The sequence below is a fragment of the Rhyacophila brunnea genome, unplaced genomic scaffold (genome assembly GCF_057557595.1).
Source record: "Rhyacophila brunnea isolate RB1 unplaced genomic scaffold, BYU_Rbru_1.0 scaffold_3, whole genome shotgun sequence".
NCBI lineage: Eukaryota > Metazoa > Arthropoda > Insecta > Trichoptera > Rhyacophilidae > Rhyacophila > Rhyacophila brunnea.
Genome location: NW_028232965.1, coordinates 44,605,825 through 44,631,319, shown reverse-complemented (window position 1 = coordinate 44,631,319; position 25,495 = coordinate 44,605,825). Strand labels below are relative to the sequence as shown.

Below are 25,495 nucleotides of genomic sequence, written 5' to 3'. Positions count from 1 at the left end.
CACGAAATATAGATGATTTGTACAATCGTACATTTGATAAAATATTTGTTTCGAACAAAGCCGTTAAAAACAGAAAACGAAAAAAATAACCAAGCCCAAAACCTCTTTATCGAACTTGTAAATGATTATAAAATAATGAAGACGAGATAAAAGTATTCACATATATTTTGATTTTTAAACAAATGATAAAAAAACCATCTTATGCTTGGTATTTCACAAGACAATTTAAAAAAATCGAATATATTTCTATAAACTTTTTCACTATGCTTTGCGAATTTCACTAATAATGATTATTTTGATACTGCAGTATCGAACAACACAAACAAAGACCACTCCAAACCAACCCGCCCCTCACCATACATGATCTTAATTGAGCGTATCACAAATTTGATGTGAAGCATTAGCAGTTTTTAATGCCTGGTAATGTCTCAGGAGCAGATACCCGAGACTGAGCTGACAAGTGAGCTTTTACTGAATTTACTAAGTTGACGTAGGTTAATTAAAGGTACCATGGGATAGAAAGACACGGAGAACTGAGAAAAAAGAAAAAAAATATTTATAAAAGATAATACAAAAAACAAAGCTAAATAGCACATACATACAAAATCGTATACAATCTATAAAGTTTCATTCATATTTGAGAACATCTTTTAATGACCATACTGTGAGTAAAACGATATACTTTGCCATCACGATGTTCACTATCGGCATGATGCCATACAGAAATAAAACGCAATCCTATATATATATATATCCATTTCTATAAAATTTTGCGTTATATATATATATATTGACAAAATCATATTTCCCAGTTAAGAGAATAATATGATGATTGAAAAAATCATGTGATGTAGAAAATATATTTAAGTACCTACCTCTATTTAAATAAGTTTGATTTATTTTTTCCATATATATATAGTTCGTCGAATGAGCAGTAAAATAAAAGGATACACTAATTAGAAGACTGAAAACCATGTGTTATTTAAATATTCAGTAAATTATTTAAATCCTAATGTGAAAAGGGTACCTAGCTGACCGAGCATTTGTGAAATGTTAAAAATGACAAAATGAACAATGAAAATACATTCCTATTTCAACTTATACTTTTACTCACATGTCCGCCACATTACACTTTTACAAACTTAGTACATAATGTGGGCGTTATACGGGCCTTCTACTTTGTATGCTGTGGTCAACTCGATGAAATATGCAAGCCCCATATATGTGGAGGAGTTCCGCCTAAAGGGATTTATTTTTGGTGACCTTATTTCAAAATACACCTACTTATGTATGAAAGTTTGTGTATTACTTATGTATAACAAAAGTTTTACAACGTTGCTAATCTGAATAATTTATTTCATATGAAAGTTAGTCAAAACAATATTTTGTTAAGATATCTTTAAAATACTATTCCTCTGGTGTTAACAAAAATATGGTCACCATTTTCTTATAATAATATGTCAAATTCACGACTAATATCTATTTCTAACTCCTTTTTTCAGTAAGTACATCACTGAATCTATAAACAAGGCAAATATCAGTAGCTATCGATGGTAGTTTATCATATTTATGTGTTGAGGACCTTAATTATTACAATAAGTTAACCGTCTAAACTTACAAAAAGTACTGTTTTAACAGCTTCTATCTTGGCTGTGTTAACTTTTAGAGCGAGATAGACAGTTTTGACAGTTTAGACGGTTAAATTATTGAAACAATTAAGTGCCTCAGTACATAAATATGATAAAGTGATAATTTGAATCACTTTAGCCGTCGATAGCCGCCTTGTATAGAATATACCCACAGTAAGTTACAATTTCTGTGATATCTGGTACTTACTCGACATGGCAAATGAAATTTCCCAAATAACCAGCCATTCTTTCTCTTATGTCAAGTGTATATATGTAGTTGGTGACGCTTTCATAAGATCATAAGATAAATAAGTATTTTGCAATAATTTTCTGTCTATCTAAAAATGTTGTATAATATGTAAGTCATAATCATAATTTGGAAAAGCCCCAGAAACATATCAATTATAAAAATCCTTGAAAAACTTTTGGCTTAACGTGATTCTAAATACATATAATATTAACATATAGCATGGCATACGGTGTTTATAAGTAGGTAATTGAACACTCAATAGCACGGATATGCGAATATGTAATTCATACTAGGTAACTATGCATGCAGTGTTTTAAAATTTCGTTGATAATGCGTAATTTCATATGTAATTTGTATCAAAATAATAAACATGAATAATATTGATCAATATGTTTTGATGTTTTTCCATTTGTTTACAATGATTTTTTGACTTATATTATTCAGTGTTTAATAAAAAATAAATAAGAATATTATGTTGTAGGTATTATTTGACTGTCAGACACAAAGTTTATGAAAGAGGCTGACCTTGAAATCGACAAAAAATAATGAAAAAAATATCAAACCGAATCTAGGTAAAAAAATAATAAATTTGCTAAAACGACATATTTAAATTTCTTGGATTCAGATGATAGTGATAAATTAAATTGATAAATACCTTAATTAAATTATTGCATACTTTTATTTTTGTTAATAATATCAAATACATCAAGGAATGGAATATTTACCGGAGTATCAACAAGGCAATCTTAATAAGACATCTTTAGTTGATATAATTGCCAGGGGAAATTTTCCTAGTTTTGAAGAGAAATTGGAGCGCGGAAAATATTTTATTACCTAAATGAGATAAACTGATACTGAGAAAAAGTATAAACTTGTCACCTGGGATTGCTAATGATGTGAAATTAACCTAAAAACATTCAGATAGCTACTTCCATGGATTGATAACATATTGTAGAAATATATTAATATGTGCTAAAATTATGTACAAACAGGTGTAAAAAAAATGGCTCAGTAGATTGTTTAGACAGTAGGTACATTTTATGAACCATAAATGTATTTAAGGATATCGGTCAATGATGTCATCAATAAGAGTACATTTTTGTTCCTGAGTTCCTGAGAATTAGAGACCTTGGTCTAGAAGTGAGAATATGTATGGTTGACTATTTTAATTCTTTTCTATAACATGAATAATATATTGATACTCAATAAAGACGTGTTCGGAAAATTGAGACCATCCGTAAATGCATAATTCCATGGACTAGAATAGATATGAGAAGGAAAATATATAGCACTGTAATACAATGTTTACTTAATAGCTGGAAGTATAAAATAATAAAGTATGCAGTGATAGGTAGGGAAATATACAATAGCGATATCTTGACCGCAAAATCTTTATGGGAGGATATGTTTAGTTTATACGTGTAAGTAGGTACCCAACAACGGATACAATAGTGGAATATGTTAAAGAGGCATATTTCAGAATTGCATGAATGACTTTATACGAAAGCTATAGAAATATGCCTACAATGGCAGTACTAAATAATATCTTCTGCCTCCAATCTATTGTATCGTATGACTCCGGGGTATAAGGAAAGTTTCTTAGCGTCTATTGTGCTCGCGATATAGCGCCTTAATCTCTATTCCGTTGTAAATTCTAAGCATAGAATCGCATTTAAAATTCTTTTGAAATCGAGTATTCCATCGTTTCAGCTTATACTGTCATACGGTTTAATTGAATTTTGCGAAATTTCTACGGCATGGCTTGGAAAATAACCAGGAGGGCAAAACGTGCCAGGTAAAAATAGTTTCAGATTACCTTTTATTGCTTAATCAGGTAAGTAGCTTATTTATTTTTATGTTTGTCAAAATGATTATTTTAGATATACAATCAAAAATTATTTCAGTAAAACTTTTGTTATAAATGAACAAATAAATATTTAACAAAATTATTTTTTATTCGACACACTATTCGAAAAATAAATAAGATTAAAAAAATGTAAAAATGTTAACAATATCCAAAAAATCAATATTTTTTTAATTGGTTAACAAAATTTACCTGCTTATACAGAAATCTGTTTGTTGATCATATTCGTATTATAGTTTATTCAAAGCCTACGAATTTTAATTCAATTAAAAACGTATGTGGATTTAAGGGGGGACATGCTCGTCGAAGGTCAAAGTTGAGTTTTTATTGTATATTCAAACCATGATCCTGGACACTCCTTAAACGTTGTAGATGATCTATTTATATAATTTTGAAGCCTTATTATCTTTTATAGTTATTTTAAACATTTGATGACTGCATGAAGTATTTTTGTTACATAAAATAGTATTCTTTTAAACCTCTCGCTCTAATGTTTTAGAATATAGTCATATTTCGGTACATAACTGTGCAGTGGTGTTAAGATTTTTTACATGTATTAATTTTTAAACGTATTTATAAAACCATTAGCATAATTTATTACGAGATAATTTTTGTAAAATATTCACGATAAAAAATTATATTGATAATCTCTGTGATCCCAAATTTGACAAGAATTAGGCATTTTATTATTCAAAAAATCGGCAAGAATAACACATTTCAAGATGATTCTAAAGATACTTATTATAAGCTATGTCTTTGACCATTCAAGTGTGATAAACATCTTATGAATAATGATTGCTTTATAATAATTATTGACCTAAGAATAAGGTAGTGTTTTTTTGAAATACGCCATTTCTTTTGTCATTCCCCAGTAGTTAAGCTACAACATACGGCCGTAGCCATAAATTAACAAACTATAATTGAAGTAGGGAGTAAAATGATATTAACGCGCGTGTTTGAACATGTACCGTTTAAAAAAAAATTAAAAAAAATTCGGTTAGGTACATGTTCAAACACGCGCGTTAACATAATTTTACTCCCTACTTTAATTATAGTTTGTCATTTTATGGCTACGGCCGTATGTTGTAGCTTAACCACTAGGGAATGACAAAAGAAATGGCGTATTTCAAAAAAACACTACCTTATTCTTAGGTCAATAATTATTATAAAGCAATCATTATTCATAAGATTTTTATCACACTTGAATGGTCAAAGACATAGCTTATAATAAGTATCTTTAGAATCATCTTAAAATGTGTTAATCTTGCCAATTTTTTTAATAATAAAATGCCTAATTCTTGTCAAATTTGGGATCACAGAGATTATCAAAATAATTTTTTATCGTGAATATTTTACAAAAATTATCTCGTAATAAATTATACTAATGGTTTTATAAATGCGTTTAAAAATTAATAAATGAAAAAAATTTTAACACCACTGCACAGTTATGTACCGAAATATGACTATATTCTAAAACATTAGAGCGAGAGGTTTAAAAGAATACTATTTTATGTAACAAAAATACTTCATGCAGTCATCAAATGTTTGAAATAACTATAAAGGATAATAAGGCTTCAAAATTATATAGATAGATTATCTACAACGTTTAAGGAGTGTCCAGGATCATGGTTTGAAAATACAATAAAAATTCAATTTTGACCTTCGACGAGCATGTCCCCCCTTAAGGTTTTACTGTTAAAATATAAATTTAAAAGATATTAAAACCAATTTTTTTATTCAACAAATATTTACATGATTCACGAATTTAGAATTCTTTATTAAGCATACATACTTTGGAAAAACCTCAAAAAAATAATAGGTACCTACTTATATACATATTTGAAGAAAATCTTAAAATATATATATAGGTACGTAGTGGGGACGTAACTCATGAAAAAATATTATAATATACTTAATATAAAAAAATTCAAAGTGCAAATATGTAACAATTAAACTTTGGAGAGATCCTGACATCAGTAAGAAATTAAGGTACTAAGCTACCTATTGTTAATAACGTGAAAATCAGAAAAATGGTACTTAACTGATATTAACAAAATTGATAAATAGTAACTACCTCGGACGCATTATTATTGGATATTTTTTTGTAATTATGTATGGTGCAGGTGACTGAATTGGTAAAGTACATTGCCTGGAATCCGGTAGATGCAAGTTCGCGTCCCGTCCGGCACTCTTTTTTGAAGTTTTTTTTCTAATGTGTGTTTTTGAGGTGTTGTAAAATTATGGATATATTTTTTTTTAATTATTAGTAAACATGTCCTTGCTTTTTCGTACAAGGTGGTTGTTAGTAATTTTGAACAATCAAAAACACCCAGGCTTTGAGAAAATCACATAAATATATTGTGTCCTCACCGGATCGAACCCAGAGAGTTGTTATAGATTTTTAGATATTATAGATTTTTATTTAATGGATTATTTGAACAGATACTTGTAGGTATAGTTTATTACGTAGTATCAAAAAGTTAATATAGAAATAAAAGATTAATAACCCTACTGCTTAGAAAATGACATCACAATATTATATTGGCTGGAAAAGATTAATATAAGAATGAAAACGAATGACGTGTACAATAAAAAATATATAAGATATCATTGGCTTTGACGTCACATTATTTTTTTGTATGAACACTAAGTAATAAGTACCTTCCAGGGATTTCAAACCCGCAGAAAATTTTTATTCCCGGGATTACGGGATGAAATTTTCCTAACAAGTATTTTTTACTGTCTTTTACGGACATTATATGAATATATTACGAACAAATTTTTAATTTAATACCACTTTATTGATTGATAACATTTATTACTTACTGGTAATAGTCCGGTAATCATTTTCGTGATATATATACATATTATATTCAGTATGAAAAAATAAACTGATTCGATTCCCTCCCAAATTCACGTGATAGACAATGGTACGATCTAGGCGCGCGCCTCGATATCTCTACGTTACCTCACCAATTTATTATTAGCCGCTATAATATGACCACCCCGATGAATTAGGTATACTATTCGATATTGGGGAGGCTTAGGTGCCGGCTTATAGCGTCGTGGGTCCCAGGTTTGAATCCAGGGAGTTCGAGTCCAGTCAATGAGTTCTCAAAATATGGGTGTAGAGTGCTTGGAATATGCTACAATTTTTGACTTCAGGACTTTGTTAGTATTTAGTAAGTAAACATACTAAAAGTCCCCGCCCCTGGGAGGTGAGCTAAAGGCGGGAGGGGGTTGAAAGTTCCCATTTTTTGGTTCTTCGCTTATATCTCGGAAACGGTGCATGTAGAAAAAAATGTTTCAAATAAAAATGAAAGTTAATTAAATTTCGTATAAAATTGTCTCTATACATATTTGTCGAATTCGCAACGGTTTCCGTGATATACGTTATTGAAAATCAATAATGTACAACGATAATTGGCAGCCAACGAGCAAATGGGCAAAAATAATAGGTACGCACCCTTCTACCAGCATTTTACCTTCCACCCCTACTATCTGATTACTTCACCTAAAACGTTATTTTCGAAAAAAATATCGTGCACCTTTGGAATGACACATCGAGATGTAACTCTTCTAAAATGGCACCTATTTCATCTGTGAATGTTCAGTTTGATGGTATCATTAACAAGCTGAAGGTTGTATGGAGATCCCATGATTGGCACACTAGAAGAAAAATACGATCTGATTAAGTTGGTGCTAAGAACGCAGTCTATAACCTGTGAAGGTCTAATAGTTTTCTCTTTATGACTTAACAAATAGACACGGCAAAATACAGATACCATCCAATGTATTGTATTAATAATTAAGTAGGTAGTTTATATTGTATACATATATGATATTTTATAATAATTATAAATAATTTTCAATAGTGTTATTCTATAAACACGGGGAGATTAATGTTTTTTTATGAAATTTTTCGTATACACTAACGGGTTTCTTTAAATTACATAAAACATATTTTTTTTTTTCACAAAACTCATGCAAAACCAATTTCTAAATCCCGGGTTTCCAACATTTTTAATCAAGGGATTTAGGATCTCGAAATTGCAGACCCTCGTAGCTTGCCATATAATCACAGAAATGCTTTCTTTGTGAAAATAGATTTCTGCGTCAGGTAAGCACCAGGTGTGGGGAATGAGAGTGATTGTGATTTGTAATGAGAGTGATTTGTAAGGAAGAGAGTTTTATATTGGATATTATTCAGAGTGGAAAATAGAATTAAATCTGTCTAAGATCTTAAGTATCTCACAATTTATTCGTTCATTAGTATCTGATAATATAGAATCAATTCGATATTTAAAAAAAGGATCTTTTAAAATCTTCTTTTTCTTTGCGTTACAACCCTATCTGCGCATTTCTCTCTTCTAGCATCCACGTCTATCTAGATATATCTAAAGCTGGTTTCACGTTTAAGGTCTTCAACTCCAACTCGATAATATTGCGAGATCTGTGTTCTAGAATGGGAGTTTTTCTCTCATCGGTGACTCTTCCATCTTTTCATTATATATTTAGGCGAGGTATGTAACGCATTTCAATTTAGTGGACAAAGCATACCTACAGATTGTTATTATTTTTCAGTTTCCACATTGACTGTGCAATTAATAGGTCTGAAGATACCATGCAGCATGCTACGCTCAAACGAGCCTAGCACTCTTTCAACGTTTTTAGTCATATATTATTATAACTTGTCATGTTAGTATTTTATTCAGGATGTATTTCAAGTGTCGGTTTAATCTTTTGGAACGTAGCTCCTTGGTTAAACTATGACTATGTACATTTATAGCATTGAATCTATTTACATAAAAATATGAATATGGGTACTAGGAATAAGTATGAAAAATAAAACATTTTTTTAACTGTTGTCATAACACAGAAATATAACCTTTTTCTGTCACAAATAACTTTCTTCTTAAAAAAAAATGATAAAAATCTTTTAAGCTAGTATTTTAAAATAAAATGGAAACGTAAAAAAGTTTTATTTTTCTCTTTAAATAATGTAATTTGAATTGAACATGTAACGGAATCAAAAATACCAACATATAATTCACAAAGAGAATCTTTTGCAACTGGAATATATTCCCTATCCGCCATTTTATGTTATTTGTAAATTTTGTTTAATTTAAAGTTACATCAAAAAGTAATGTTAAGGAAAATAAATAGAATGATAATAGATGAGGCAAAAAAATGGTTACATGTTACATCGGGAACCGGTAAGCTTTTTCTCATTGAGGGTACACGATTTTTTTTAAATTTCCAAAAGCCTATAAGTAGATAATGTGAGTGTGTTTCAAACCAAGGATCTAATTGGTTTGACGAATAGCTTACAACTTAATATAATAAGTGTAAAGTACATGAGTACTGTGTTAAACAATTAATAGGTAGCGTGATATAAATATTAAATCAGTAAGCTTACTATATTATATTACAATGTAAACGAATGGTAACAATGATTTAGTAGAGAACTATACTTACTACCTACAGTTGAATGTTAAAAATTTCAATATTGTATGTATTGTAGGTAGTACATTTGTAATAATATGTTTGAAAGTTTATTGTGTTCTAATAATATGACGTGACTTGTCCAATAATATATGTTTCATTGAAATCTCTAAAACTCATTTCCCTTGACTGGCGATTCATTGAAGATAAACGGCTAACTATTACGTAATCTCTCAATAAATCTGAAAGGATCCAATTTGGCCACGGCGATCAGAGCAAATTGAAAGATTATCCTTAACTTCCGCACAGTTCTTCAATAGAATTCTTCAAATATAATACATCCTATTACTTACATTTGATTTGCGGTATCCACTACGAGAGCTTAAGATATCATTGATCGAATATATTCACCAGATTAGGGATTTTTTTCATAAAATAAGGTTACGTTAAATGTAAAAAAATGGTTGCCTCATTGTTGTTAAAATACGAAGCTTTTTTTTGTAACAACAACAAACAATTAAACTAATAAATACAGATTTACAGGGTGACCGTGCCTATACAGACCGTGTGCTTCAAAGCCAAGAGTGATAATGTGACATAACCATGATAGTGTGTACGCAAATGATTTGGGAGCCAAGAGTGCGGGACTTCCTGCTCACCATCAACTCAAAGATAGTGCCCGGAGTTCCCAAGTTCACCCAAAGTAATCTGAATAACCATCATAAATTATTGCCACTAACTTAACATTATGTTTGGACTATATAATGAAAGTTTATATTATAAACATTTTGTTCGTCGATATTTATGAAGGATTTTAGTATAGTTGAATTATTGATAAATATATAAATGTGCTTGTTTCTTTTTGAAAATAAAATCATCAAACCCACATAATATGTGTATAAATTATAGTATATGTATGTATAGTATATTATACTAATGTAAGTTTTCTTTGTTTACTTACGTAGGTATGATTAAGTCTTTTAGAATGTACCTACGTGTTCGTTTATTGTAATTGTAGTCATGAAGAGGTACTTCACATGACTTGGTAATGTGTTCAGAATGTCAACTGAAAGTGCAACGTTCCGTACCCTTGATGTCCAGCTGCAAGGATTACGTCACCGTGGCTGATCCTCTTTCACTGGTCAGTGGTGCAGATCAATCAGACAAAATCGATATGTGCACTGCTGGATATAATATATGCCAAGAGATGTGCGGTAGGACGAGGAAAACGACGTGACCCTATGTTAGCTCTGTACTCCAACGCTGAAGTGTGTTAAGGTGAAGTATATATAGTCCATTCTCAAAAACCCAATGAATTGTGCACTTTTAAATAAAAGCATGCCAAATTGAATATTTTATATTCATATATTGTTTATTCCAACGCGTGTTTGACTCTAGAGTAGTGATTTTAAACCTTTTTGGTTGGCGGAACCCTTGGAGTATTTTCGAAAATCTTGCGGAACTCCTACTTGGCTGACATATGCTAAGCAGTTAGCAGTGACATATGTACACAAGCAAGAAGTCGACCATAAGCAAACTAAAAATACCGCTACTTAGTATTTTAATCTCAAATCTAAATTCATTTCCGACTGCAAGTTCTGTACCTACGTCTTGAAAAGATATATTAAATTAGTTTTTAATACAACTAAATTCTTTAATTTTTGTTCCTTTATTTTCTGTTGGGAAAAATTCCATTCCCAAGTAGAATTCGCCCTAGTTCAATAATAACTGTGTTGCGATATCTAAACCTAAACAAGTTAAACTTTCCAAATATGTACTCGTTTGCTAAAACACCTATCATGCTAAACTTACTTTTAGCCGATTACTAAAAAGGTTTCAAGATGTATGTACTTTTAGGTGAGCTTTTCCGAATTCTCCACATGGGAATCACTGTCCCAGAGTATGAGCTAAACCTTAAGGGTTGATTAAACAGCTAGTAATCATTTTTCGTAAAAGATCTTTTAAAATAACTTCTTCTATGTAAAAGCACATAATGATGCTGACGGAATGATTTTTATATTTATCTTTAGTTTACCTAATTTGTTGGAAAACCATATTTAAATATTATTAAAAAAAGCACAAACGCAGTTGAAAAATGGTTGTTTGCCCGTATTGTAAACCTCAAATGTATGTATATACAATAAAAAAGTCAATCAATACTGTTATTGAAATGATATTGTATTAATATGTTGATGTCAATTATACATTGTAAATGGTAGCATTAATAATGTATCGCTCATCTTTGACTAACACGCAAAATAAACATCGATATACGTAATAATATTATACCTACCCATTGGTAGATATTATGTATAGATGGGCCTCCCTTGTGCTGGAAAGGTGTTTTCTATCGACACGTAATCTTTTTGGCTATTAACGTAATGCTTTGATGTCAGCTTACACATTTTCAATTCATTTATTACATAGAATTTATCAGAAAACCCTCAACCTTTAAGTGGCCAAGGGTTTGATAGAATTAAAGAGATTTTATAGTAAGAGTCGAACTACTTTAATGCGATTGGATTATCTTGTCAAAGGTTTTCTGCTATGAATACTAATTACCACTGCGTATTGCCCGATCCAATATGTTACCTACCCATTTATAATTTTAAACTATATGAAGCGCCTAGTTTCAAAAGCCCCTAAAACGACTTTAGGTAGTTCTGAGAAAAATGAGAAAAACGGTTTTAGGTAGTTTTGAGAAAAATGAGAAAAAATCATTTCTATTAAATTTGTAATTCGTTACATTCTAAAGAGTATTTTGGCTTTCCATTTTAGGGGTATTTGAAAAGCACACCCAACCATTTTAGCGGGTTTTGAAATGTACCCTAATTTTTGATCATACGTATTGACGGTTTTTGGCGTTTTTTCAAGCTCAATCTTTAGCCATCATATAGGTAACAAAAATATCCATCTAAATACATATATAACTCAAAAACTTTCAAAAACCGTTTTAGGGGCTTTTGAAACTAGGCGCTTCATATATTCAATAATTAATAGGAATAAGATTATTTTATAATTTTGTAGAAATAATAATTACATACTTATATTAAATAAATTAAAACTCATAACTACTATATTTAAAAAAAAAAATAATACAACAGACCACGATGTCAAATAATTCTTACAGTATTGTGGTAGTAGTAGTAAAACAGTAAGTAGTGTTTGTAGGTGTTGCAATGAAACAATCACATACATACATTGTGATTTGTGACCTAACCGGAATTGAGCCTAGTGCCCTAGGATACAATATATGAGGATCCAGTGTCTTATGTATTGGGCTACAAGGGTTGAATATGTGGAATACATGTTATAATATTATATTGTATTTTATTTAAATTAATGAGTAAGTAATAGGTTATTACTTATATTAGCTTAATAACATATAAGTATATTATATAGAACCAAAATGGCACAGAACGCATTTGGGCACCTGAGAAGTATCAAAAGCAGTCTTCAACCAATGTGTGTTACCAGTACTCACGTATCCATGTGAAACATGGACCCTTGATATAAGGAGTAATCCGAAAATTATTAGTAGCGCAACATTGCGTGGAAAGGTGCATGTTGGACATACTACCACGTAAGTGAATAAGTGTGAAAACACTTTTTCTGGAATAGTTCAAGAGCAATCTATACGCAATAAATCTTATATTACAAAAATCATGGGGGTGGTACTGGACCGAGTAAAATTTCGCGGCTTCATGGTTGTCTTACGCTTTGATGCTAGAACACAGTATCGAAGGGTGGAGGTAGGCATAATAGTGCATATTAAGCTTTGTTAGTCTACGTATTTGTTTTTATTAAACTAAGACTACAATTTATTGGTTAGTTTTTAAAAACCAATTAAACCCTGCCAAAACCAAACCATAATAATTTTGCTATACTTTGGGCGATACTACAAAATTATGCACACTTTTTCATTCATACTCATTTGTTTTGTACACACATGTTACACATATTGTTGGTTATTTTTTTAAAATCATTAAGCCCTGCCTAAACCAAACTATAATAAATAAAAAATCATTATTCTATAATTCTATCAAACATCCAGAGTTATGTATGATTTAATTGCATAATTTTAGATATTTTATAGATCGACGAGATTTTTTTTGCTATTATCTTGTATGGTTTAGCTCTAGCCGGGTTTAATTGAATTTTAAATACTAACCAACACCATCTGTAAATTGTGTCTTATTTAAATGAAAACAAATACGTGTGACTGACAAAGCTTAGTGTGCACCATTTATTTAGGATCTTAACAGCATACCTCCACCCTTCGCCGCTGCTGGAACGTGACATAGTGAAATAAATAAGTAATGGTATAATCTTACACCCTTTCTTTATCACAGCATTAGAGTACGCATGAACTCTAGTATTTTGATTAAACGAATTTAAGTAGCACATAAAGGGGTTAACCGTGAAATTTTACTGTAAGATAATACTGCGAATCTGAAAGAGTCTGCCGCTTTCCGAGCGTGATGTGACGTCATCAACGTGTCATTTGTCTCCGTCACCCTCACTGTATGATAAACTCTTAGATTAGGGAGGGCTCCTCACTCCCTCTGAGACAAGCGTGAAAAACTTTATGTCAGCTGCGAGCGTCTGATAGACATTGTATTTTTGGCGGAATTTGATTTCCGCGCGCGAAAGATCGAACAGTTTTATTTTGACAGGTCTATTATTTCTTGATGATGATTTTGTATGCGGTACGATTTTTTGTGGAAAATTGAAATGAAAATTACGAAATGTCGTCTCCTCATACATTATTATGACACATTTTTCATTTACATTTAAAATTGAGAAAAAGTCACTTCAATATTATGTTCTAATTTATATTTATTTGTAACTTTTCCATACGTCATTTATAGTTTTAAAAGTACAATTTTGTTTGAATTTTTATATCAATGTACCTACCAATAATTGATACCTTGATTTAAATTATAAAACCTTGTCGCCAATATAAAATAAAATTGAAAAATGCTTCAGTTGCTTGATTTTTAATTAATTTAGTTGCAATTAGGTAAGGTTGAGGTAGCTAAATTAGGAAAGCATATTTTAGCAGGAATCGGAAAATATTCCGAATATACCTGTTTCCGAATTATTTAAATTCTATTGAACTAAGAAAGTACACATAAAAGAGCATGTTTAGGCCAATTATGGTAGTGCTAATCCCAGAATAAATTCTTCATCTACCCCCGCAATGATTTTAGTGCGTTCATGTATGTTATAAATAATTAAGTTACATCCAGACCATAAACTCTTACACCATAGACTCAACACGAAGTTATCGCGAAAGAGTCATAGTATTAGTAGGGAGTACGGGAACAAGGAGCCAACTCAGCGCGCTCGCCTTATCAATATTAAAGATTATTGCCTGGTATCCCTGTTTAATCCCCCCCAGTATCCAAATCATCCCCTTACTCGAGCAAATTGTCATATCATGTAGATTGTACAATTTATAACGTTAATAAATAAAAAAATATTTATTGGTAATTACATATTTCATATTTATATACTTAATTATAATCGAATAAAGACAATATACATAACTATAATAGAATTCAAAAATACAATAAAAAATATAGAGTTACACTAAAGGTATCAATATCTCTATGTAGTTCATGGGTAAGGATATGTAATATTATATAGCATTGAAGGTATAATAAATAAATCGTCCGTAAACTGAGCTCTAAGACAAGATTATCACTGGATAAATATAGTCATCTAGTGGGACCCGGGAAGTACAATACGGCAACGGGTTGATAAATTGACGAACGTATTATGTAACAAAGAAAGGCTATAAAATGGTGAGGCCTTCATCCAGCAGTGAAACAACGACAAGTTGCTAGTTATGAATAAATAGCTAATTTTATTTCTGTCAAAAAATACCTTGGAAAGTGTCCCTAATATAAAAGGTTTCCTTAGAGAGATATTCGTTTAGGTTAACTTAACCTTTCAATATAAGGGTTTTCTAAGGACTGAAAGAATTCAAGGTGAGTATGTAAATATATACCTATAATCTAAATCAAGTATTCAGTGTCACTCCACATCAACTGTATCGAATGAATAGGATCAAGTACTTAGCATTTAGATTCTTCTTGGAAAATTTATTATGTTTGACACCTCAAAAGTTTTCCATGTCAATAAGTTTTACTCTATATGAAAATATTTCTTCCAACACATCACCTGAAGTTATTACATTCCATATATCAATATTGTAATAACATGTTGTGAAAAATCTGTTGAATGTAGGTACGTAGGTAATTACATATTCGACTGATTGATGCTGCTGAGAGGTACCCTATCTAGCAGAGAAAGATAGCCAAGAATCTGACCAATTTTTTAATAGCAGTAAGATCAAGTTAATTGATTGAGTCAATTTCCTACCTTTATAAAATATACTTAGAGATTTAGAAATAGTAAACAAGGTTTTATATTTGGGATTAACTATTGGTTGAAAAGGTGAATGTAAAACAGAAATATTAAAAAGCACACATAGGTTACTAAATATATGATTAGGTACACGTCTTATCACGATATAATTAAATTGAGGAATCGCAATTATTTACATACAAATGAGGATTTTTAAAATATTAATATGCTACGTGTGTTTGTACAATACCTATTGAGTTATAAACAGTTAAAATTAAAAGAGTGTAATGCAATGAATATAATATAATATACGTTACTTGAACAGAGGATAATCGGTAATCCAGTGACTTAAAATAAAGGAACGGGCGGTTGAAGCACTTTGAAATATTTTGCACATATTATGAAGTTTAAAAAAAAATTAAAAAAAATTCGGTTAGGTACATGTTCAAACACGCGCGTTAACATGATGTTACTCCCTACTTCAATTTTAGTTTGTCAATTTATGGCTACGGCCGTATGTTGTAGCTTAACCATTGGGGAATGCCAAAAGAAAAGGCATATTTCAAAAAAAACACTACCTTATTCTTAGGTCAATAATTATTATAAAGCAATCATTATTCGTAGAATGTTTATTACACTTGAATGGTTAAAAACATAGCTTATCATAGCGTATCTTTAGAATTATCTTCAAAGGTGTTAATCTTGCCCATTTTTTGAATAATAAAATGCTTAATTCTTGTCAAATTTGGGATCACAGAGATTATCAATATAATTTTTTATTGTAAATATTTTACAAAAATAATCTCGTCATTAATTATACTAATGGTTTTATAAATGCGTTTAAAAATTAATAAATGTAAAAAATATTAACACCGCTGCACATTCATGTACTGAAATATGACTATATTCTAAAACATTAGAGCGAGAGGTTTAAAAGAACACTATTTTATGTAATAAAAATACTTTTTGCAGTCATCAAATGCTTAAAATAAATATAAAAGATAACAAGGCTTCAAAATTATATAAATAGATTATCTACAACGTTTAAGGAATGTCCAGGATCATGGTTTGAAAATGCAATAAAAGCTCTATTTTGACCTACGCTGAGCATGTCCGCCCTTAATATAATTCTTATTTTTTTTCTTCTTATAAAACAAGATGTATAATAATTGTATTTTCGTATCAATGACAAAGGTGTTTGTATTTTTTCACTTTTCATTTTTATTCTATGTTACCTTGAACTCATGTACACTTGTTACTGTTAATGAACTTGTTACTTACTGTCAACCATTTCTAGTCTAAATTTAATGATAATTGGTTTCGACAGCGGATTTTATATTAAAATGGAATATTAAAAACATCTATGATTCAGATATACATATATTTGGAAAAATAAATTAACACGTAGATTTCCGAGATTTCAAGTTCGAAACCTCCATATCACTAATGTTATCTATATAAATGCATAAGTACTAAAGTTTTAAGATATTTACAAAAAATGATCTTGTATGATAATGATTATGATGAATATAATATTATTACTTCATAATATGATTTTTGTACATATTTTTTTAACTATGAAAATTATTTTAAGTGTACGGAAATTTTCAAATTATCCCTGTGTACCATTCAATATGACAAAGTAGCTTGTTTTAAAAGTTTTCATATTAAATTTGAGCAGCTGTATGAAAGTTCCCTATACAAATAATATAATGTGCCTTTGACTTCAAAAGAAACCGTATCGTATGATATATGGGAAAACTTAAGTTCTGCGGTACGAAAATTACAATTGAATTTAAAAAGTTAGGCGTATTAAGTCTTAAGCATTTAGCCCTGAGAGAATTATTTAATAACAGAGTGTTTAATTTTCGAACGAAGGGAAATAATTTTTCCACATATTCTGTACGTATGAAATTTTCTACACTATAGTGGTAATAAAAATATTTTAATGTTACTGTTTATCAATACCTAATATTAGGTTTCACTATTTTTCTAGCAATACTGGCTGAATTCAAGAAGACATAAAGCGTAAACTTCTTCTGAAAGATTTTTAACCGTCCACCGAGCTGAAAATAAATAAAGCCTTAAAGATGAAATATTAGGCCACTGGTGGTGGCAGTGACGAAGGGTGAATGTAGGCTGTTAAAATAGGTGTAAAACTAGGTGGTAGTATGATGTAATGTATGTTATTGATAATCATATGATTATTAAATATATGTAGAATTTATTATTATGTCAAAATATTGTAGCAACTTGTGATAATTTATTTAATATTATCTTATCTGTATTGTTTACAGCGTCGATAATTACACTTAGTCTTAAATCGTGACTAACTGCCGTATTCATATACATTTGAACTGCGTTCAACGTAGTAAGCCGTTTATCGGCCGATTAAGGAAACTATAAAAAATGCATACGTCACGAGATGCGCACAGAAATGCGCACCAAACTTAAAATGGCGGCGATCTGCGCGAGCTGTCAGTGTCACTTTAATACACAATGACTTCATCACAAGAAACGTTTAGTAGGAGGCTTGAAACCTTCGTAGGTTTTATAAATTATTGCGAAAATGTGTGTGAAACAGAAAGGAGGAGACGCTTGCGACTGCAAAAAAGATACATCAGAGATATGGACAACCCATACTCAAGGTATAGTGTGGTGGAATTTCGAAACAAGTTTCGATTTTCGAAAGATGTCGTTCGAAACGCGATATTCCCGATGGTGAGAAGTGACCTGCAAAAAGTTACACATATGTGTATAATGTATGAAATAAATATGATTTTATAAAAAATAAATTATTTAAAGGTCATGATAATTATTTATTTATAATTATTAAATTTATATGGTACCGTTTGCACATTTTTACACCGATTCACAATTTCAAAATTTTAAATTAATTTTCGGGAAATTTAAATTTAAAATTAGGTAACATTATCCATGGCATGACGCGTATTACGTCCGCGACGTGACGTCACTATCCGTCAGATACATTTAGGTTTATGCATGCAAATTTGCAGTAAATAGCTTGAACGCAGTTTGCTGTTATATGCATACGCCTGTAAACCAGCACTAATAGTGTTACATTAACGGAAGATACGCGAGTAATATACTAAAAAAATCGGAATAATATTTTAATGTCTGCAAAATCAAATTACTTTGGCCCTTGACTCGGAGAGAGAATAATAATTGTGCTGGGCTGTTACATACGAAATGCCTCTATAATGATTTATACTAATTATCTAAGTTTTTATACTAAAAGAACACAATGCGGCAGAAAAAGGCCGATAAAGAAACCAGTCGATAAGAAGGTAGACAGGATTAAAGTATTGCCATACTGATAAAGTGGTAATGGGGTGTAAAAGTTGCCGAAAAAATGGTTAACCACTGAACAAATACAGTTAGGCAGTGTTTAAAAGACACACAACTGGTAGAATCGACGAAGTGATTATGTTCGGCAAAAATACTTGATAGAGAATAAATGAGGCTGTAAAAGCTATCGGAAGCCTCCACCAAGTCTAGGATGATGATGATTCATATTTTATTCTCCATATGCCTGATAAATAACAAATAAAGTGGTACAATTTTTACTTATATTATAATGATTGACATAATATATTATATCGGTTAAAACTAGCCTAACATAATATACTACTTTGGTTTGTAATAATATCAAACAAATAAAAAATATATAAGGTTGAGACAGGGTCCTTGCTAGTTTCAAAAGAATTATTAATGTTTCGGAAAGATTTTATTCCCTCATGAGTTGGTTCGCATGACAGCAAACTGTACAATAGAAATAGTCGACAGGAAAGCTTGACTATTGTATTACACTCGTACACGACGTCTTAAAATATACGGAAATCCTACATCTAATACTGTATGTTTATATTTTGTACATTATTCGTATATTGTACTTTGCAAACTTATGGATACGTGTAAGAACATAAATTAGAGTGTCTAAAGTACATACATTACATTATGATTTAAATGCTTCCTTTATCTTTATGCGTTAGCAAAACTTCGGGGTTAGTTGTGAAGTGGAGAGTAAGCAAATATTGTTAAACAACTTACATTGTTTAACAATATTACATTTAAGATTAGTTATTGTTCTGAAAATTATTTGCTGATAATGTGTTTTGACCAGATAGTTTGGTCCTTTGTCAAATTGTTGTATTTGAAATGCTTTCACACCGATGTTTGTACGAATAAATAATCTTGACAACATTCATTTTGATAAATTTATTGGTAAACTAATAATAGATTTTGCGATTCCTAAATATTTTTTTTACAGTGTTACAAATTAATAATATGCTTAACTATAATATTTTATTTTATTAGTTATATGCAAAGCTATACTTATAATAAAGGAAAGCCTTGATATCGAGAAAATGTAACAAAAATACTTTGTGAATATTGTAATTTATAACAGGCAGATTTTGTTGACCGCAAAGCCGGTTCATAAATAAAGTTTAGAGATAGAGGTAGTTTTATTTTTGTGTAATGTAAAACAAAATCTCATGTAAATTCAAATTCAAATTTATTTATGTTATATAATAATGTGAACATTACAACTATAGGTATAATTCAAATCGAGCATAATATGACATGAAAAAATAACAAATAAATAATAGTATTAGCAAATTTTTAACAATAAAATAGCGTAAACAGAAGAGTCAATATAAAAATTATAAACATATTATACTGAATTAGCTAAGAAAATTCTATTTGAATAATTTATAAAACAACGTACACCCAAATTCATTATCACGTAAGTAGAATATACCAATATCAGGTTAGTTCTGCAGGTTGGGAGAACAAATAACTGATGCTCCCAATTTCTCTCAAGTGAATAGTAATAATGCCAAGATTCCGTATAGATGATATTCACGAGAGAATACCGTGATCCATCGAGTATTGAAAAAACAACACTCTTAATGCTCCCGTATAGTTTTTTTAGTTATTTAGTTATAGTGTACCCACGGTGGCCGCGGGGCTTAAGCGTTGGACTATCACGCCGTGGGTCTCAGGTTCGAATGCTGGGTCTGGCAAGTACACATATTGTTTTTCAATTTGTGTGTGAGTCAGGGTATGGACCTAATAGGTTGAGCAAGTAGCTGAAATCCATTTCTCGTAAAAAATAAAATCTGTTAATACAAACCTCTACCCTGTGGAGGCCCATATGATCCTATTAGAATCGGACATGGTCGGAAAAAAAATAATTTCATTATGCCTGCCCACATATAATTTGTTATCTACGTCAAGTTGGAGGTGACGATAATCATTCAAGGTGAAAGAGAGGTTTAAGTCATCATCGAATAACGAAAATATAGCAATTTTAATGACCATTGCAATGTTATTTATAAAAATCATGTACAGAATTTGCCCCAACTTTCTGACTTGAGGAATACCAGTAAATATGTTAATGTTTCTGACTAATAATATAGGTGGTTACATTAATACTAAATGCTTTAAATACGAAAACGGTCTTTTAGTGTTATAAAAGTGTGGAAAAGTACTCATATATAAAAATATAGCAAGCAATAATGATGATGTGACAAAAAAACGAAAATTAATAATAAAAAAAAAAATATGGTTTTTATCATATATAAATATGTTGGTAGGTATTTTATTATATTGTGGTGTACACCTACCAAACTGGTTAGAGTAACAATGATCTCATCAATGTAATTATGCAATTATCAAGCCAATTATGAGTACCTTTAAAAAAGAAACTTATTAAAGTTGTGCTAAAAAGAAAACTTTTATATTTTTCCCCTTCCTAAGCTTATGACGATTTGCGTAGGTATAGTATAATGCAAAGTTCACACAGTGTTACAACAAACTACGTTAGTAGCCATCACTAAGACACTCTGCTGGCAAATCAATTATGCATATTTCATCAACAAGTTGAGCGCGTCGAGGGGTAGTCTATTGTGTAAAGTACACCCCGTGCTTTAATATGCTTTGCATAAAATAGAAATAGCCACGATAAAAAGTTCTATTTTTTCTTCTTGGATATTTTTTACAAAGCCTTGTAGCTTTTTAATTGTTATTGTTGATTGTACTAGCTTTATTTGTCTTTGTCTTCGTTTAAGTACTTGTTCCTCAAATTAGATTAACTATTTACAGCATAATAATAATGAAAAAAATATTCATAACAAGAAATTTAAATATTAATCATACAATTATATTATTTCAAATTAGCATTGTGATATTTATGGTAATTTATTTATTAATTAATAATTTAATTAATTAATTTATAAATGACCCTTGTACTTATCCAAGAATATAGAGTACATAGTTTCATTTATTGGAAAGAGATAATAAATGACTGGTGTAACTACATATTATTTGATGTCAAGAATAAATAAATCTTCTTCTGCAATCGCAAGTTTGCGCCACTTTTCTCGGTACATCGCCAACTCTTGCGCCTCCCGCCATCCCAGACCTGCCGCGTGTAGATTACTTTTGTAGCACCGCTGCAGGGTGAGGAAGCGCCGGCCACGGCGACGGAACCCTTGAACCTATGCCACAAGGGTACGAGGTGCTCGAAATATATGTCGCAGCCACGTAAAACCTCAATTACCGAGGGATGCTGTGTCCACTCACGAAATAGATCAAAAGAATTTTTATTTTTAATTACCTATAGTAATATTTTATACCATTAAAAATTAACAATATTGAGAAAAATATAGATAAAAATTCAGGAAATATTGTAAAAATAAAGATAATATTTTAAAATAAATATGGTTTCCCATAGTTTTCACTAGAGAGAATGTGTAAAAATATATCTACCAGATTATTAAGATTTTCGAATATCGAATCAAGTTAAAGAATTAAGGGGTTGAAAGTTTAATGATAAACAACTCACAATAAAAAAAAGATTCGTATTTAGAGACGTACATCTTGAAAATAAAATATCATCGTGTAGTATTCCATTATACAACCGCATTTACAAAACTTTAAACATAATGCCAATTGGGAAGAAAATAACTGTGTTCAGACAAATCGTTTCGAATATTGATATGCTACGAGTACACTTGCGTGAGGATAAGTTAAAGTGGATGCAGTTGTATAGGTGATTAAAATATAGTTTGCTTAGTTCATTCAGTGTAAATTTTTAAAAAGATATAATTGTACCCAATTTAGGCTCATATTCTTAATTATATTCTACTAAGTAACTAAATAGAAATTAAAAAAATATATTGCTCGGTAAATGAAGAAAAGGCCGATTTTATATTAAAATGTCTGATATATTAAAATCGGTGTATTGGAAAAGGATAAAAATGCTATTATTGACCTTTAGAGGCTATTCTAAATTTATTCATGAAATGTAAATTATGTGTCAAAGTGAATTATCGCGGTTGAACGATTTGAAACTTTGTCATTTCAGTTGTGTCAATGGGTAGGTGTTTACTGTTCCCACATGTCAACACTAATAATATCTTACGCTAGACTATATCAAACATCCAATCTGTATATATTTATCGATAAAAAATATAAAAAAGGTATCATACATAGTATACTATTTAACATAAGAGGGTTTTTTTTAATAAAGACTGACGTCACTTTGCTGTTTCTGAATTCCTAAAACTTGTTGAGACAAGCTTCCCTCTTATTTAAAATTGTTGTTTTGAAATAGCAAATGTCAATATCAGAATGATTTTTTTGCGATGTTTCAGCAGGCTTAGTTAGCAAAGATTCTCTTTAGAAATCTTGAGCAAAAAGGGATAATTTGCTTTCGAATGAAATAACTCCTTCTAACATCGAAAAAAATGTGTTTCCTTCCTCCCGAAGTTTACGATTAAGCTGATTTAGATGAGACGTAACGTCTACCATGAAATGAAATTTTTGGATCAACTGATCGTCCGTTATTTCTGGATAGCGAAAACCCTTTTCAATGAGAAATGTTTTAATTTCTGTTAATAAGGAAGCGAAACATTTTTAAACGTTTCCTCTTGATAACCAACGTACCTTGTTATGTAGCAACTCTGCGTACTCACTCTTCATTTCAACTAAAAAATCTTTAAATTGGCGATGATTAAGAGCTTTCGCGATAATGGAGTTGATAATCTTTATCACAAATTTCACAACTATTTTTTTCTTTCAAAACAGTAACAAACCCTTTTCTTACGCCGGTCATACTTTTCGCCCTGTCTGTTGAAATTGACATAATTTTATCGAGTGAAATATGATGTTTTTCCATGCACTTAATTACAGCATTTTCAATATCCTCTCCACGTGCTTGACCTTTGAGTGGCAATAATCCTAAAAGTTCTTCTTTAATACCGGTAGAAAAAATAAGTCGTACAAACTTGTGCTGTATCGTTTATGTCATAAGACTCGTCAAATGCTATTGGTAAAGCTGAAACCAATTAAAGATCTTCGACTTGCTGGTTGGTTATATTCGAAGACATTTGACTGTTCTATCTTTCACTATTTTAGTCCGTACGTGGTCATTTGTGGTAGAGCCATACTCAAGGGGCCAAAAAGCAAAAAACCGCAGTTTGCCGACCACTGTTCTAGGACATAATCACTGCAATTCGTTTTGTCTTTGTCAAGTTTTTTTTTACCTTCCTGTATTATAGTATTATATATTAAAAAAAGCACGTATACGTATTTAAATGCGTAACGATGGTATTTATTTTTATTACATTTACATTTCCGTCTATAAATGATTAGCAATATAATAATATATGCATGAAATGTTGTAAGACTAGCGTTTAAAAAATCATTTTGATTTACAGTTCATGATTGTGGAAATGTTTTTACTTTATTAATTCAGATAATAGTATTATAATTAATAAATGTACCACAATGAAATAAACAAATAATGATAAGAGATATACTAATCAATAAAAAATAATTAATACTGAAAACAAAGTATATACTCTATAGTAATAATATTCTATTTTCAAAAATAATTAAAAACTTAGACTAAGTGGTAAATCTAACAAAAATTAAATATTTTAATAAAAAATGATTAATCTTAAAGATACTATCGAATAAGTTGACCACGAAATATACACATTAATGAAAAAAGCACATCCACCTTGCGACAGTCTACTATAAATTTAATACCGTAGTATGTAAACGAATGAGTTAAATACAATAATCAACGGAGCATATTATATATTTTAAAGTTTTTAAAATTAATATAAAAATAATTACAATATAAAAATAGCTTTTTACATACAACGTTTTTAAATTTTCTGTTGAATTAATATGCTTAAACTTGTACTTGATATGAGGTACTATTTACTATTATAACATGTATAGTTTATCGGATATAGATAGTATATTTTACTAGACTGTATTTCAATGGAAACCAATAATTTAAAGAAAATAATTACAAGATAAAAAGAACTTTGTATATACTTACAAACGTTTTTAAATTTTCTGTTGAATTATTATGCTCAATATGCTCAAACTTGTACTTGATATGAAGTAAATAAAAAACAAGCAAAGAAAAAAATATAGAATACTGAAATGTCATTTTGGTTTCCATAGTAACGCACGTATATATCAATAATTTTGTTGCTAGGACCACCTCCTTAGCAACCAATAATAGTTTTTTACTTTTTTTCTGAAATAACTTTCTATACAAAACAGAATTAACTGAAAATGAATTCAATTCTGCTTAAATATGGCTAAAAGTATTAAAAGAATACATTGGCATCGTGTTATGATATATTCTAAAAGTTTCAAATGTCTAACTAGTCGATTGCAAGATTTATACTGGACAAACAACCACCGGACAAACAAGAATACGAGCTAATAAAAACGTTGTAAAATAGTTACGCAAACAAGTAAAAAAAAATAGCTGAAATAGAAGAAAAATAACTTTATTAAGAAGGAATATTTACGCGTTTAACATATATTATTATGCGTTTAATAATATAGTGATTTTTTTAATTTAAAAAATCAATCACA

At 30.1% G+C, this 25,495-nt stretch overlaps 1 protein-coding gene across 1 annotated transcript in view; it reads right to left on the bottom strand.

Annotated features, from left to right (window-relative positions):
* LOC147068400 (potassium voltage-gated channel protein Shaw-like) overlaps positions 1-25,495 on the bottom strand; it is a 418,216-nt gene that overhangs the window by 183,280 nt on the left and 209,441 nt on the right. The window lies entirely within an intron of this gene.